Here is a 13846-nt window from a genome sequence, read left to right on the forward strand (position 1 = left end):
TTATTTTTTTTATTTAAACAACAATCATAGTATGAAAAAAAATTATTATAATAATCATTTAAACTTAATAATGGAACCGACTTCAAAGCCGTATTTCAGTTATTTTGATTTTAACACAAAATTACTAAACCGATTTTCATGAAAATGAAATGAGACCAATCTGGAAGTACCTATGCTCTTTCTGACAAAAAAAGAATTTTCAAAATTGGTTAATAAATGACGAAGTTATGGTAACACGTCAACGAGAACCTTCTCATTTAATGAAGTCGTTTAAAAATAGCATATTTGTGATAAATGATAAAAATAAAATACATGGTCATAATAAATGGCACAGTTAATATATTCCTATGGGCCTAAAATGCGTTATGCGTTGAAGGTCGCTGACATTGTGAAGAGAACAAAACATTATTATCGACCAGTATCGAAAATATAGCTGACTCTGTCGTTCCATCGCAACGAAAGAGATACCTATATTTTTTTCTTACGTTCGATAACATTTAAAGTTCGCCGTTGTATAAAAGGTGGTCCACTATCCTCAGTCATGAGAAATAGAGAGACAGATAGTCAGAGGCGTCTCTAGCTCTCGTAGCGATCGGGTGCAATCATCACCCTAGCACCCTCTAGTACCTAAGCGTGCTGAGCACTGCTAAAATGAAATATGTACGTACAAACAGCACTTCAAGTTACCGCAAGTCTGTGTAGCAAACTAATTCCTTTGTAGTTGCCTATTTCCAAAGTTAATTTCAAAAAATTGTCTGGACACAAATAGGTAGTAGTCTCGCAGGTAGTAATTTTTTGGAACTGTTATAGTTTTAGTTTGGGAAGATAGATGTAAGTTATGTAACACCCACTGTAATTACACGGATAAAATTAACTTTGTGTATGTAAAGGTTTACAAAACAATACTAAATGAATACAACTTAAAAAAAAAGTTAAGTTGAAAACTAAATAGTGACGCCCCTGAGATCGCGGCGCCCGGGTGCCACGCACCCCCTGCACTATAGGTAAAGACGCCTCTGCAGATAGTTGTATAAAAATAAAAGTACGTCATTATAGTGCAATAAAAGAGTAAAAATGGAACTAACAATCTCGCTGTGTGGCAACACAACACTTACTGTCATTATCACAAACATCTCATTATAGAGCAACCAATTATTATTGGTAGTTTTGTCAGATTATTAAAATCATGGTTTAAATAGCAGCGTTTTACCTGAAATAAAACGCATATTAAAATACTTACCTCACTGGAAACTTTATATTGAGAGTAGCATTTCCGTTTCCGTCGATTTCATACCAGTTTTCGTACTTTTATTGACGTCACGTCGGGCTATGTGGCGCCACCTGGCGGTGTCGGGCTCGGGAAGTTTCGTAAATCGCTGAGCGCGACTTTAGCTCATTGGCTCAATATATCACCAGGCAGGAATTACTTAAAGTTTCCAGTGAGGTAAGTATTTTAATATGCGTTTTATTTCAGGTAAAACGCTGCTATTAAAATATTGACCGTAACTGGAAACTTTATATTGAGAGCCTGTTTGTTTTCGCCTGGTGACGCCACATTATGGTATTATTTCGCCAATGTGATTATTAAAATAAAACTTTTTATAACAATATTATCTCTAATTCGATTAGGCTTTATTTAGAGAACAAGCTAGTAACGAAGTTTGACTTACTGTGTCTGTGCATAATACAATATTCCATTTTGTTGGAATGTAGCAAAAATACATGTCTACGGTACAATGGTAGCCAGTAATAAGTATCTATTGTCTGTGGATATTATTTATTCAAACTGTCAACTCTTTGACATTCAAGTGTCATTATATGTCATCAGCCATTTACTATATTTTACAAATATTAATAAATAGAACAGTTAGCAGTGCTTAACGTGTTTTCGTTCATCTCGCGACTCCAACTCTCAGCACATTCAAAAATAAATCAATGAACTAAAAACATACCATACATTTTTTGGATTGGAGTTCAATACTTTTAATTTTAGGAATTTCATCATATAATTGATATTCACACTAAATTATTTAGGAAAAACACTGCTGACCGATATAGTCGTTTACTCATTCTGCTATAACCATATGCGGGGCGGTTTTTTAAAAAAAAAATTTATTACAAAGAAATTAATATTAATTCTTGCTGCATTTAGTCGTAGTGGATAGTTATTTTATTTAATAATGAAATAGACTTATTATTTCCTAAAGAAAAATTATGATAGTGATTATTTTATCTACAAATAATTTCCAGCCAGAGTAAATACTTCTATCGGTTTTTGAGCCAAATTGCGGCCTAAATTGAATAAAATCATCAGATTTTATACTATGTTATCCCTATAATAAGTAATGTTAGGTCATATACACGCCTTTCAGAGTGTACCCACAAAAATATAACTATTGAAAAAATAACTAATTAAGAAGTTACTGACATTCCAAACTGGTGGCATGGAATTTTTAGGCTTTCTTAACAATTTGGTATGAATTTAAGGATATACTTTACAAAGTTATTGATCTCTTAAGTAGGTTACTTGAAGATTCTAGAAACTAAAATTGAGTCAGTTCTTAGACATTAGGTCATATAATGTACTAAAACTTTTACTTTTAGACAAACACTACACAAGCCGATTTTTAAGTTTTGACAGGAAATTAAAAATAATTTCAGGTTTTCCCATATTTCTTGAAGACTCCCTCTAACAGTTTTGTAACTGCTAAGTCCGTTGTCGTGATTATAATAAATTTGTCTTCATTCTATAGAATTATCGGTACTGCTAGCACTCGGAATCTGAGATCCAAATGACATAAGACTTACTCTTATCAAGGCTATTAAATATATTCCTGTCAACCGATTCTGATGATTCTCTGAGAATCAGTGTAAGTGGTGGCGATACCATAAAGCAAGTGGGAAATTCCCTATACACACTGTACACATCGTATAAAACAACTTGAGCGTAAGTTACATCTCGGGATACGTACAAGTAATCATGGACTACGTGTACCTTATTTAATGAGTCAGATCAGAATAGATCAGTCACCGACATACCCTATTTCACAATCACTTTTTCTATGCTACAGTAATGAAAGCGCCAAGTATGGAAGATGGCGATGTTGTATAACAAGTGATTTGCATGCTTGTTGTTCCTGCCGCGTATACTATTGTGTACTGTTGTGAACTTAGTGATAGTCTAATTAAGCTTACTAGACAAAGGTCTTGCAATTTTAACTGTTATATTCTATATTTAAACTCATTTCTCTTTTCCTCCGTAATATGTAACGGCACTCATTTTGTCCAATTGAATGTTGCTTAGGAGGTGAGTTTGATTCTAGGGACATATACGAGTAGTATGACATACATTTCCTTTTTATTGGAATGCAGTACCTATTCCTCTCGTGACCATGAATACCTCAGAGGGTGAATGTTTAGTAACGCTGCCCAAGCGTGGTCAAAGGCATCTGCTACTAACAAAAACACTGGCTGAGGGTGTCAGTGAAGTAGGTAGCTAGCAGTCTGATTATATTAAACAAGGTCATTCATTCATTCAATGGTAACGGGCAAGTTTTCGATATAGTCTACATCTACGCTTCGTATTATTTTCTTAGTAAATGATAAAATTGTCTATTCTTAATTCTACATATCTCTTACAAAACATGCTGCGAATTCGATAGCATTGAGAAAGAGACATGCATAGTTCAAATGACAAGGAAGTAATGTCCAACAATTCCCTGTATACAAAACGTAGGAAGCACCTTTGGGATTTTATTACATACACATGCAAGTAGGCTTGTGTCTATTCTTCAAACTGAGTTTTTGATGCTGTGCGTATTTAGCAAGTGGAAATGAGGTTAAATATTGGTCCGGCTTCAGTATTAGCAACAGAGCATGGTGCTTTTATGATCCTTTGTATTTCATTAAGTAGACAATTGTTGATATTTCTTCCAAAACAGGAGTGTGGAACGATATTCCATATAGATTAAGAAAAACACGAGGTTATTCGAGAGAACGGTAGGAGATAACCTCAGATTAACCTTATTATGAATAAGTACTTTAAACTGCGCGTGATTCTATCTCGTAACGAGGACGTACATTGTACTAGTACCTTGCACATTTTCACAACAATAAGTAATGACCGGACAGCGCAGCGGCGTGAATGCTTACGTCTATGGAATCGCGACCGCGGGTTCAAACCTCACTTCTGTTATAACACATTTGTACTTTTTTAAATTATTCCTATCGATTTGAGAGCAGTAGACATTTTGATGTGATATTAAAGCAGCTAATTTAATACTCGTATATCAAAAGGCAATTCAATTTGTTTCGGCCATATTGGTGTGGTGCTGTGGAGCGACGGTCGTCTGTGAAACGCACGGTGGCTTCCGTGTCACAGTACTGACATTTTGTAGTGCAATAAATAATTAGCACGTTACTTTTAGTTTTGATTGAGTAATTGCAGAACAATTCAGTGATTTGAAATTCATTAGTTTTGGTGTGTTTTGTCATCGTGCTTAGCGGGGTGAGTAGTAGGTTAAGTCATGCGCAAGATCTACGATAGGTTCGATATTATTTTGTCATTCATGCTTTGTTCTATTGTCGGTAGCCTACTGCAACGCCTTCTCGGTACGAGGTATCCTCCAAACGGATCCCTGAGGGTCTGCTCTAATGAGCTAACACTATTAGGCCTGGCAGGGTGCCTGTGAACATTAACAACAACCCCACAAAACTCTCCTGGCGTCCAACCATAGTTTTAAGTAGTCAAGTAGTTAGTTTTAGTAAAGTAGTTAGCAGTAGTATTATTGAAGTAATTGTATCTGTATAGTTGTAGTTGTAAAATAAACTCATTGTAAATTGGACTAGCTTCTGTTATTTATTAACTTAACCCATAACAAATAGCGCCCAACGTTAAAAAAAAGGGTTACGTTAATTTAATAGGTACCACAATATAGTCATCCAGTCAACAAAGAATTTATTTTATCATTAGTATTTTATACGCCGCTTATAATATAAACTCACCCCAAATAGATGTATTTTAGTTAGTAAATTTGTTTAGTTGTTTTTAGCCTTAATATCATTACAACTTCCAATTTTAATCAGATTAGTGCATATTATTTGAGTATTTCTTTTACCTACCTACATCTATCTTTTATAGACAAAATTGTGAAATTTTATATTGTAGACATATATTTATTCCGATAACAATAATTTAATGTATGATAAATAGGTATATCAATAGAGATGGTACCCAGCAGCGGCGAAGAGTTCAAGTAAATCGATTCCCGACGGCTTACCTTTATCTAAATTTCATCCTCCGCCACTGGTAGGTACATTTGTTTTGCTTTTTTGTATATTATAACTGAAATTATTGTGTGTATACCTAACATACGCTATTATTGTGTACTTTATTCAATTTAATTAAGTATTACCTTACTCAAATATTGGTTAAAATTGTATTTTGTAGGTACGAGTAGGCATATTTTATTTTATTTTTATTTTTTTTCTCATTTAATTTCAAAGACTACCTAGTGGTAGTCTTTGGGCTTATACTTGTCATAGTTTAGTTGTATCGTCTTTTGCGTAACGGTCACATAACACGCTTTATTTTGCATAGCAGGAAATTGTTTATATTTACTTAACTTTAAACATGGATCCACAACATTTACTTAAAGATGAAGTTGAATTTGAGCTCGCGTGCCGTGGATATAGTCAGCCAGGTCTGGTTTCTGCCTTAAAAAAAATCCTAAAAAAAATGTTAGAGGCAGAAAGTGTAATGAGCGTATCTTATGAAATAAAATCACCTCAGGCGTCTGTCACTACACCTAGTCTCGAGTTAGACGTATGTGCAGTTAAAGTTAACAACCTCATGTGTTACGTTTCTGAGTTAAATGAAAAACCAGATAAGTTACTTTTTAAACGTTTAGTTTCGCGGCTATTTCATGTGGTCAATAGGTTAAAGTTGGCCGTGCCGGTGGATGAAGTAGAAAAGGATAGACGGAACGTACTTTTAGACAAAGCTGTAATTTTATTAAAGGATTTAGAGGGGAAGGATGAGATAGAGGATAGTGATCACATAACTCCAGAAATGAGAGAGGCACTACATAATTCTATAGGGGATGATGGTAAGAAAATTTTAAACTTATTAGATGAGCATGTTAACCCAGAAAGTGTACTTCCCTCCGCCTCAGAAGCAACGAAAAGCGTAGACAATCAAGGAATTTTCGCTTTAAATAGTAATATTCAAAGGAAAGTCAGTTTTGCGCAAGAGGACTTACATATTCCCTTTGGTAGGGAAAAACAATCTCCATGTAAAGTTTTTAATTCAACTACATTTGACGAGACGCCTATGCGTAAACTTAAATTGGTTCCAATTTGTCAATGGGGTGTACACTTTTATGGGGATAATAAATTTAGTGTCAATGCGTTTATAGAAAGGGTACATGAGTTGAAGGATGCCAGAAATGCCACAGATGATGACTTATGGCGACATGCCATCGACTTTTTTAAAGGCGACGCGTTAATTTGGTTCCGAGCAAATAGAGAGTTCGTAGGTAGCTGGAATGAACTTGTACTATTATTAAAACGTTCATTCCAGTCACCTTTTTATCAGGAAGAGCTTCTTTCAGAAGCAAAAGCCAGGACGCAAGGAAAATCCGAATCAGTGCTTATATTTATTGCCGTAATGCAAAATATGTTTAATAGGTTACCCAACAATATATCAGAATCGGAAAAATTAATGATAATCATTAAAAATTTACAACCGTACTATCAAAGAGCCATATGTAGGGATACCTTTTGTTCAATTTCAGATCTCATAAACGTTATGCGAATTATTGAGAGGACAAAAATAAACTGTGACAAATTTCAGGAACCTAACACGGTAGTAAACTCATTAGAGCCAGATTTAGCATATAAGACGGATAAAACACTTACCAATAGTACACCAGCTCTTACGGAAATAAAAGACTCTAAAAAGAGTAACACTTTACAGGGGGTCAACATGCGATGTTGGAATTGTCGTGAAACGGGCCATGTGTTTCGTTCTTGCCCTGTACCAAAACAGCGTTTATTTTGCTACCGCTGCGGTCGTTTTGGACTCACTCTAAAAGACTGTATTTGTAAGGGAAACGGCAACGGGGAAAGCTCGAAGCCAGCCAGCTGAGTCTTTCCCCGCGTCAAACAAGCAAAGACTGGCAGGAATGGTTAAATTATATACAAAAATGCATGTCACGAAATGGTTTGTCAGCTTTAACGTTTAAGAAAGACAATGATAATAGACCGTACTTACGATTAGACATATTAAATTATATCTGTAATGGTCTGTTAGACTCAGGTGCTACATGCACTGTGGTGAATACACATTTCGCGGACATCCTAAAACGTCTGGGCATTAAAACACAAAAAATCAATTCAATGCATATTGCAACTGCAGATGGTGCTAGCCATTCCATAACTCAGCGCTTTGATGTACCAGTCAGGTTCAATGGTCAGTTTCACTATGTTACAATGCTTCTCATGAGCAATTTGTCTCAACAATTAATATTGGGAAAAGACTTTTTCGAAATATTTGGGATTTCCTTTAGATTCAAAACGGAAGCATTAGAACAAACACCAGTCGTTAGTACGATTGATAGTAAAGCGGCATCAATTACAAGTAAAGATGACTTAAATGTCGACCAGCAGCGAGATCTCTCTGAAATTATAGAAGAAATGCGAACGAATGTAGGGTATGGTCTGGGTAGAACTAAAATAATTAAGCATTTTATAGACACGGGAGATTGTAAACCAATATATCAAAAGCAGTATAGTTTTTCGCCAGTAATTAAGAAAGAAATAGAACGAGAACTAGATGACATGTTGGAGAAAGACGTAGTGGAACCTTCGTATAGTCCCTGGTGCTCTCCAATTGTTTTAGTAAAAAAAGGAAATGGTAGCAACAGACTTTGCTTAGATAGTAGACAGCTTAACAAAATAACAAAAAGAGACACATATCCCTTGCCAAGAATTTCAGGAATAGTAGATAATTTACGTAACGCAAAATTTCTTAGTACCATTGACTTAAAATCAGCATTTTGGCAAATAGAACTTGAGGAATCTAGTAAAGTAAAAACTGCGTTTGCGATTCCACAAAGAGGTCTTTTCCATTTTAAAGTTATGCCATTTGGATTGATTAATGCGTCACAATCTCAGCAAAGGCTAATGGATATTTTATTCCATATTCTTGAAGGAAAAGTTTGGACATATCTTGATGACATCGTGGTTTGTTCCGAAAACTTTGAGGAGCATTTAAAAATTTTAAGACAAGTAATGAACATTCTTAAAGAAGCTGGCTTAACTGTAAATATAGATAAATGTAAATTTGCACGATCTAGCTTACGATTCTTAGGCTACATAATAGATAAGGATGGTCTACGCACAGATCCTGAGAAAGTGTCAGCTATAATGAACTTCCCAAGACCAAAAAATATTAGGGAATTAAAGAGGTTTATCGGAATTGCTAGCTGGTACCGAAGATTTGTAAAAAATTTTTCATTAATCGCAGCACCACTTCATGATTTAACAAAGGGAAAAAGGTATAAAAAATTTGTCTGGACTAAAGAAGCAGATGAAGCATTTTTAAATCTAAAAACGTTACTTACATCTACTCCAGTGATTTCGTGTCCTGATTTTACAAAACCCTTTGTTATTCAATGTGATGCTTCTAATAGAGGTATTGGTGCTGTATTATGTCAAAAAATAAATAATGTCGATCAACCAATATCTTACTTGAGTAGAAAGTTAAATAATCGGGAACAGCTATATTCTACATCAGAACGTGAGCTTCTAAGTATAGTTTATGCGGTTGAAAAATTTAGACCTTACATAGATGGCCTACATTTCACTGTAGTGACAGATCACAGTGCCCTTAAGACGTTGCATAACATGAAGGATCCGCATGGCAGATTGGGCAGATGGGCTATGAAGTTGCAACAATTTAGTTTCGATATCGTTCATAGACCAGGTAGGAGTAATGTCGTTCCAGATGCTTTATCCAGGAGTGTTAATGTTGTTGCATCCACTAAGAACGTAGATATACAAATCTTAGACAGTCATAAAGATGATTGGTATAAGATGAAAGTAGCTAAGATTACAGAAGGACGAAATAAAGGAAATGATTGGATGGTTAAAGATGGGTTACTCTATAAGAAAATCTGTTTAAAACAATATCCGGACAAAATTAATGACTGGAAATTAGTTATTCCAAATACCTTGCGGATTGAGATATTAAAACACTGTCATGATGATGTTACAGCAGGTCACTTAGGGGTACGCAAAACTCTTTTCCGGATTAAACAACATTATTTCTGGCATGATATGTTAAGGGACGTTAGAGAATACATAGGACAATGTGATACATGCGCAAGGGTTAAGGTATCACAGAAACCTCCCTTAGGTCATATGGGTGAACATAGAACAGTAACAAGTCCGTGGCAGTTAATATCATTAGATTTAATGGGCCCGTTTCCTAAGAGTAAACGGTGCAACACGATGCTTTTAGTCATAACATGTTTATTTAGTAAATTTACATTGCTATTTCCACTAAGAACGGGCAAGGCTGATAAAATTTGTGAAATTTTAGAGAATCAGTTTTTGTTATTTGGCAAAGTCAAAGCCATCATCTGTGATAATGGAAAACAATTCGGTTCGCTGTTATTTAAGGACCTCGCTCAAAAATATGGTAGTCAAATTTGGTACACTCCTAACTATCATCCTCAAAGCAATCCCACGGAACGAGTTAACAGAGTAATAGGGACCATGATAGCTTCATATATTAATTCTAAAAAACATAACGAATGGGACATACATTTACAAGAATTTGCTCACGCCATTCGAACGTCCGTTCATGAAGCAACCGAATACACGCCATCACTGTTATTTCTAGGTCGCGAAACATCTTTTCCTGTTAACCTCACTAAAGCACCGGTTGAAATCCAGTCTCTCGCACCTGATGTGTTAGTTCACGTTGATACTAAAGAATATTTATCAAACTTAAACTCGAGACCTAGTTTATATAAACAGGTGGAATTAAAACTAAAAACGGCCCATGAAAAAAGCACAAGGTTTTACAATGAAAAAAGAAGGACTGCTAGTTTCAAAGTAGGGGACGTGGTTTGGAGACGAACTAAGTTTTTATCTAAAGCAGGCGCGAAATTTATGGCTAAATTAGCGCCAAAATTTGAGAAGGCAATTATTATTAAGAAGCTATCCGAAAATGTCTTTCAGTTAAATAACATTTATGGCAAACCGATAGGTGTTTGGCATGCTAAAGACTTAAAGCCATCATGGAGTGCCACCAATTAAAAAAAAAAATATATACATATATAATAAGCTAATAATTTTTTTTTAGTGTGTTGAGGGAATATTATGAATAAGTACTTTAAACTGCGCGTGATTCTATCTCGTAACGAGGACGTACATTGTACTAGTACCTTGCACATTTTCACAACAATAAGTAATGACCGGACAGCGCCGCGGCGTGAATGCTTACGTCTATGGAATCGCGACCGCGGGTTCAAACCTCACTTCTGTTATAACACATTTGTACTTTTTTAAATTATTCCTATCGATTTGAGAGCAGTAGACATTTTGATGTGATATTAAAGCAGCTAATTTAATACTCGTATATCAAAAGGCAATTCAATTTGTTTCGGCCATATTGGTGTGGTGCTGTGGAGCGACGGTCGTCTGTGAAACGCACGGTGGCTTCCGTGTCACAGTACTGACATTTTGTAGTGCAATAAATAATTAGCACGTTACTTTTAGTTTTGATTGAGTAATTGCAGAACAATTCAGTGATTTGAAATTCATTAGTTTTGGTGTGTTTTGTCATCGTGCTTAGCGGGGTGAGTAGTAGGTTAAGTCATGCGCAAGATCTACGATAGGTTCGATATTATTTTGTCATTCATGCTTTGTTCTATTGTCGGTAGCCTACTGCAACGCCTTCTCGGTACGAGGTATCCTCCAAACGGATCCCTGAGGGTCTGCTCTAATGAGCTAACACTATTAGGCCTGGCAGGGTGCCTGTGAACATTAACAACAACCCCACAAAACTCTCCTGGCGTCCAACCATAGTTTTAAGTAGTCAAGTAGTTAGTTTTAGTAAAGTAGTTAGCAGTAGTATTATTGAAGTAATTGTATCTGTATAGTTGTAGTTGTAAAATAAACTCATTGTAAATTGGACTAGCTTCTGTTATTTATTAACTTAACCCATAACAACCTCTGTACGTTTCTGGTGCCACCATTTTCTCCCATTGGAAAAGGTGGTGAAAAAGGTGGCTAAAAAGACCGCTTGAAATGAAGTCTATCTCAAAATACTTTATGTTTTGTGGATGCATTAAACTTTAAAGCATACATAATACCCTTGATGGGCCTCGAGCCCCTGAAAAAGGATTCATTTAGAATCCTTTGTTTTAATAGAAATTTATATGTTACCGCTTATGCGTTTTTCTACATTTGCTAGGTGACGGAGGGTATCATAATATGTTTTACCTTTTCGTTTGTTTCTAAGTTTTATGAAACCTGGAGTATGGTTATAAATTTTGCAAATAATAAACTGTATACATCCAGTAAAACCTTTAGAAAACTTTGATGTATTCGGAAAAATAAGTTTCCTGCCTTTAACCTCTATACCAAAATGTACATGATGTTTTAATCTGACGCTTTCATTCATCAGATTTTTACGCCATTGTTACAAAGTAATTAATTCACCCATTGGTTACAAATCTAGTTGGCCTATTCACTATTTTGGTCTTTATTATCAACCTATATCAATTGGAAAAATGTCATTTACCTACTGTGGGATATTCACGAGTAAGCAATAAATGACATTTTTACATAGAAACTCAATTTTGTATATGTCAACTAGCAAACGTAAAAGATAGTGAGTCAGCCTGCAAGGGCTTTAGGACATTAGTTTCTTGTACATTGCTGATAAACACCCTGCGAGAGTGGATTATAATGATCATACAAGCAAGGTTGCGCAAGCGTTCCAAGCGATGGAATCTTAACATTTTTCATGCATTACCATGAAATTACATTACCCTCGCGAGGGGTGGCGATCACACACACACGACATCGACAAGGGTATTTGAATAATTTATATAGATAGATAAGATATTCGTATCCATACATCGTTGATAAACACCCCGCGAGGGTGGATTGTATTGATCATGCAAGCAAGGCTGTGCATGAACGTGTGCGCATTACAGATATGTATATTCCGTGTTGTATGTTCCACGCGATGGAACATTACTCTCCATGCATACGCCCGCGACGGTGGCGATCAAGGACACCGGTATTTGAATAATTTATATAAAGAGATAAACACCCCGCGAGGGTGGGTTGTAATTATCATGCAAGCATGGCTGTGCATGAGCGTTTGCGCATTGTATGTATATTCCGTGTTGTGTGTTCTACGTGATGAAATTTCAACACTATTCGTGCCTTGCCCATGCGAGAGGCGGCGATCCTCAGTATTTGACTGGAAATACGTCTAGGAATGTTAACACTTTCTATAACCTTGTCCCCATGCGGGGCGGTAATCTATTAGTCCGGTATTTGACTGTGCAAATACGTCTAGGAATATTTAAACTTTCTATAAGGTATAGAAAGTTTAAATATTCCTCAGTAAGTTGGTTTTGCAAATACGTCCAGGAACGTTAAAAAACTGTGTATACCTTGCCCCCGCGAGGGGCGGTAATCTATTAGACCTATATTTGACTGCAAATGTGTCCAGCGACGTTAACAGTGTCTACGCCTTGCCCCTGCGTGGGGTGGCGATTTATAAGGCCAATAATTTATATCCAATCAAAATTCCTGTGCTAAATTCTGGCGGGATTTGTGAACCTTTTTTCAATGCTGGTTTGAATTGGAGTAACAATATGTTTGAGTAACTTCCAAAAACTCTTTGTCTAACTTGTCTTCGAGCATTCGTAATTTATGCCTCTGAAACGAAAGCCATTGGCCACGCGTTCGTTTTGCAGTATATATGTTAGACAACAGTCTATTGCTAGAACCTTCACTTTGGTTTCTGAGTTCACATTTTTAGGAAGCCCGCTGGGCCCCGCCACTTTTAATACTATTTTAACTGTTGAAAAATAACTACAAAGAAAATATTATTACATGCAAGTACGAAAACATTTGCAAAAAAGCAAGACTTTCAAACACATGAAGTAGTGATCCGAACGGAAAAACCGTTAAAATAATGATCACGTACTATTTTCAAATGAAATTTGAAATTTTTACATAATTTAACGTTAATTACATTAACGTTGTATGTTACAACGTAATAATTACAACGTATTACAACGTAATAAAATATAAAGTACTCACAGCGAATTCACTTCACTTATTACACTTTATCTTGCAATGTCGGGTACCAACTGATTGCAAGATGTTGCTTCGACGGTAAACAAAACGCCAATGAGCTAAAGTCGCGCTCAGCGATTTACGAAACTTCCCGAGCCCGACACCGCCAGGTGGCGCCACATAGCCCGACGTGACGTCAATAAAAGTACGAAAACTGGTATGAAATCGACGGAAACGGAAATGCTACTCTCAATATAAAGTTTCCAGTTACGGTCAATATTTTAATACATATAATTACCAGACGAATACAATAAATGTCATTTATTTAGATGAGATGTATCTACTTTATTTTAAATTTAATAAATGTAAATCATAAAATCAGCTATCACAGTACCTATAAAATGATGCTCGGGCTGAATAGTGATGTATTTCAAAATATATTCATTAATACCTATGTTAGATAGTACCTAATATTATCTTGAACAGATAAATAACATACTATTACCTACGTAGA

Source organism: Bicyclus anynana, chromosome 9 (genome assembly GCF_947172395.1).
Source record: "Bicyclus anynana chromosome 9, ilBicAnyn1.1, whole genome shotgun sequence".
Classification (NCBI taxonomy): Eukaryota; Metazoa; Arthropoda; class Insecta; order Lepidoptera; family Nymphalidae; genus Bicyclus; species Bicyclus anynana.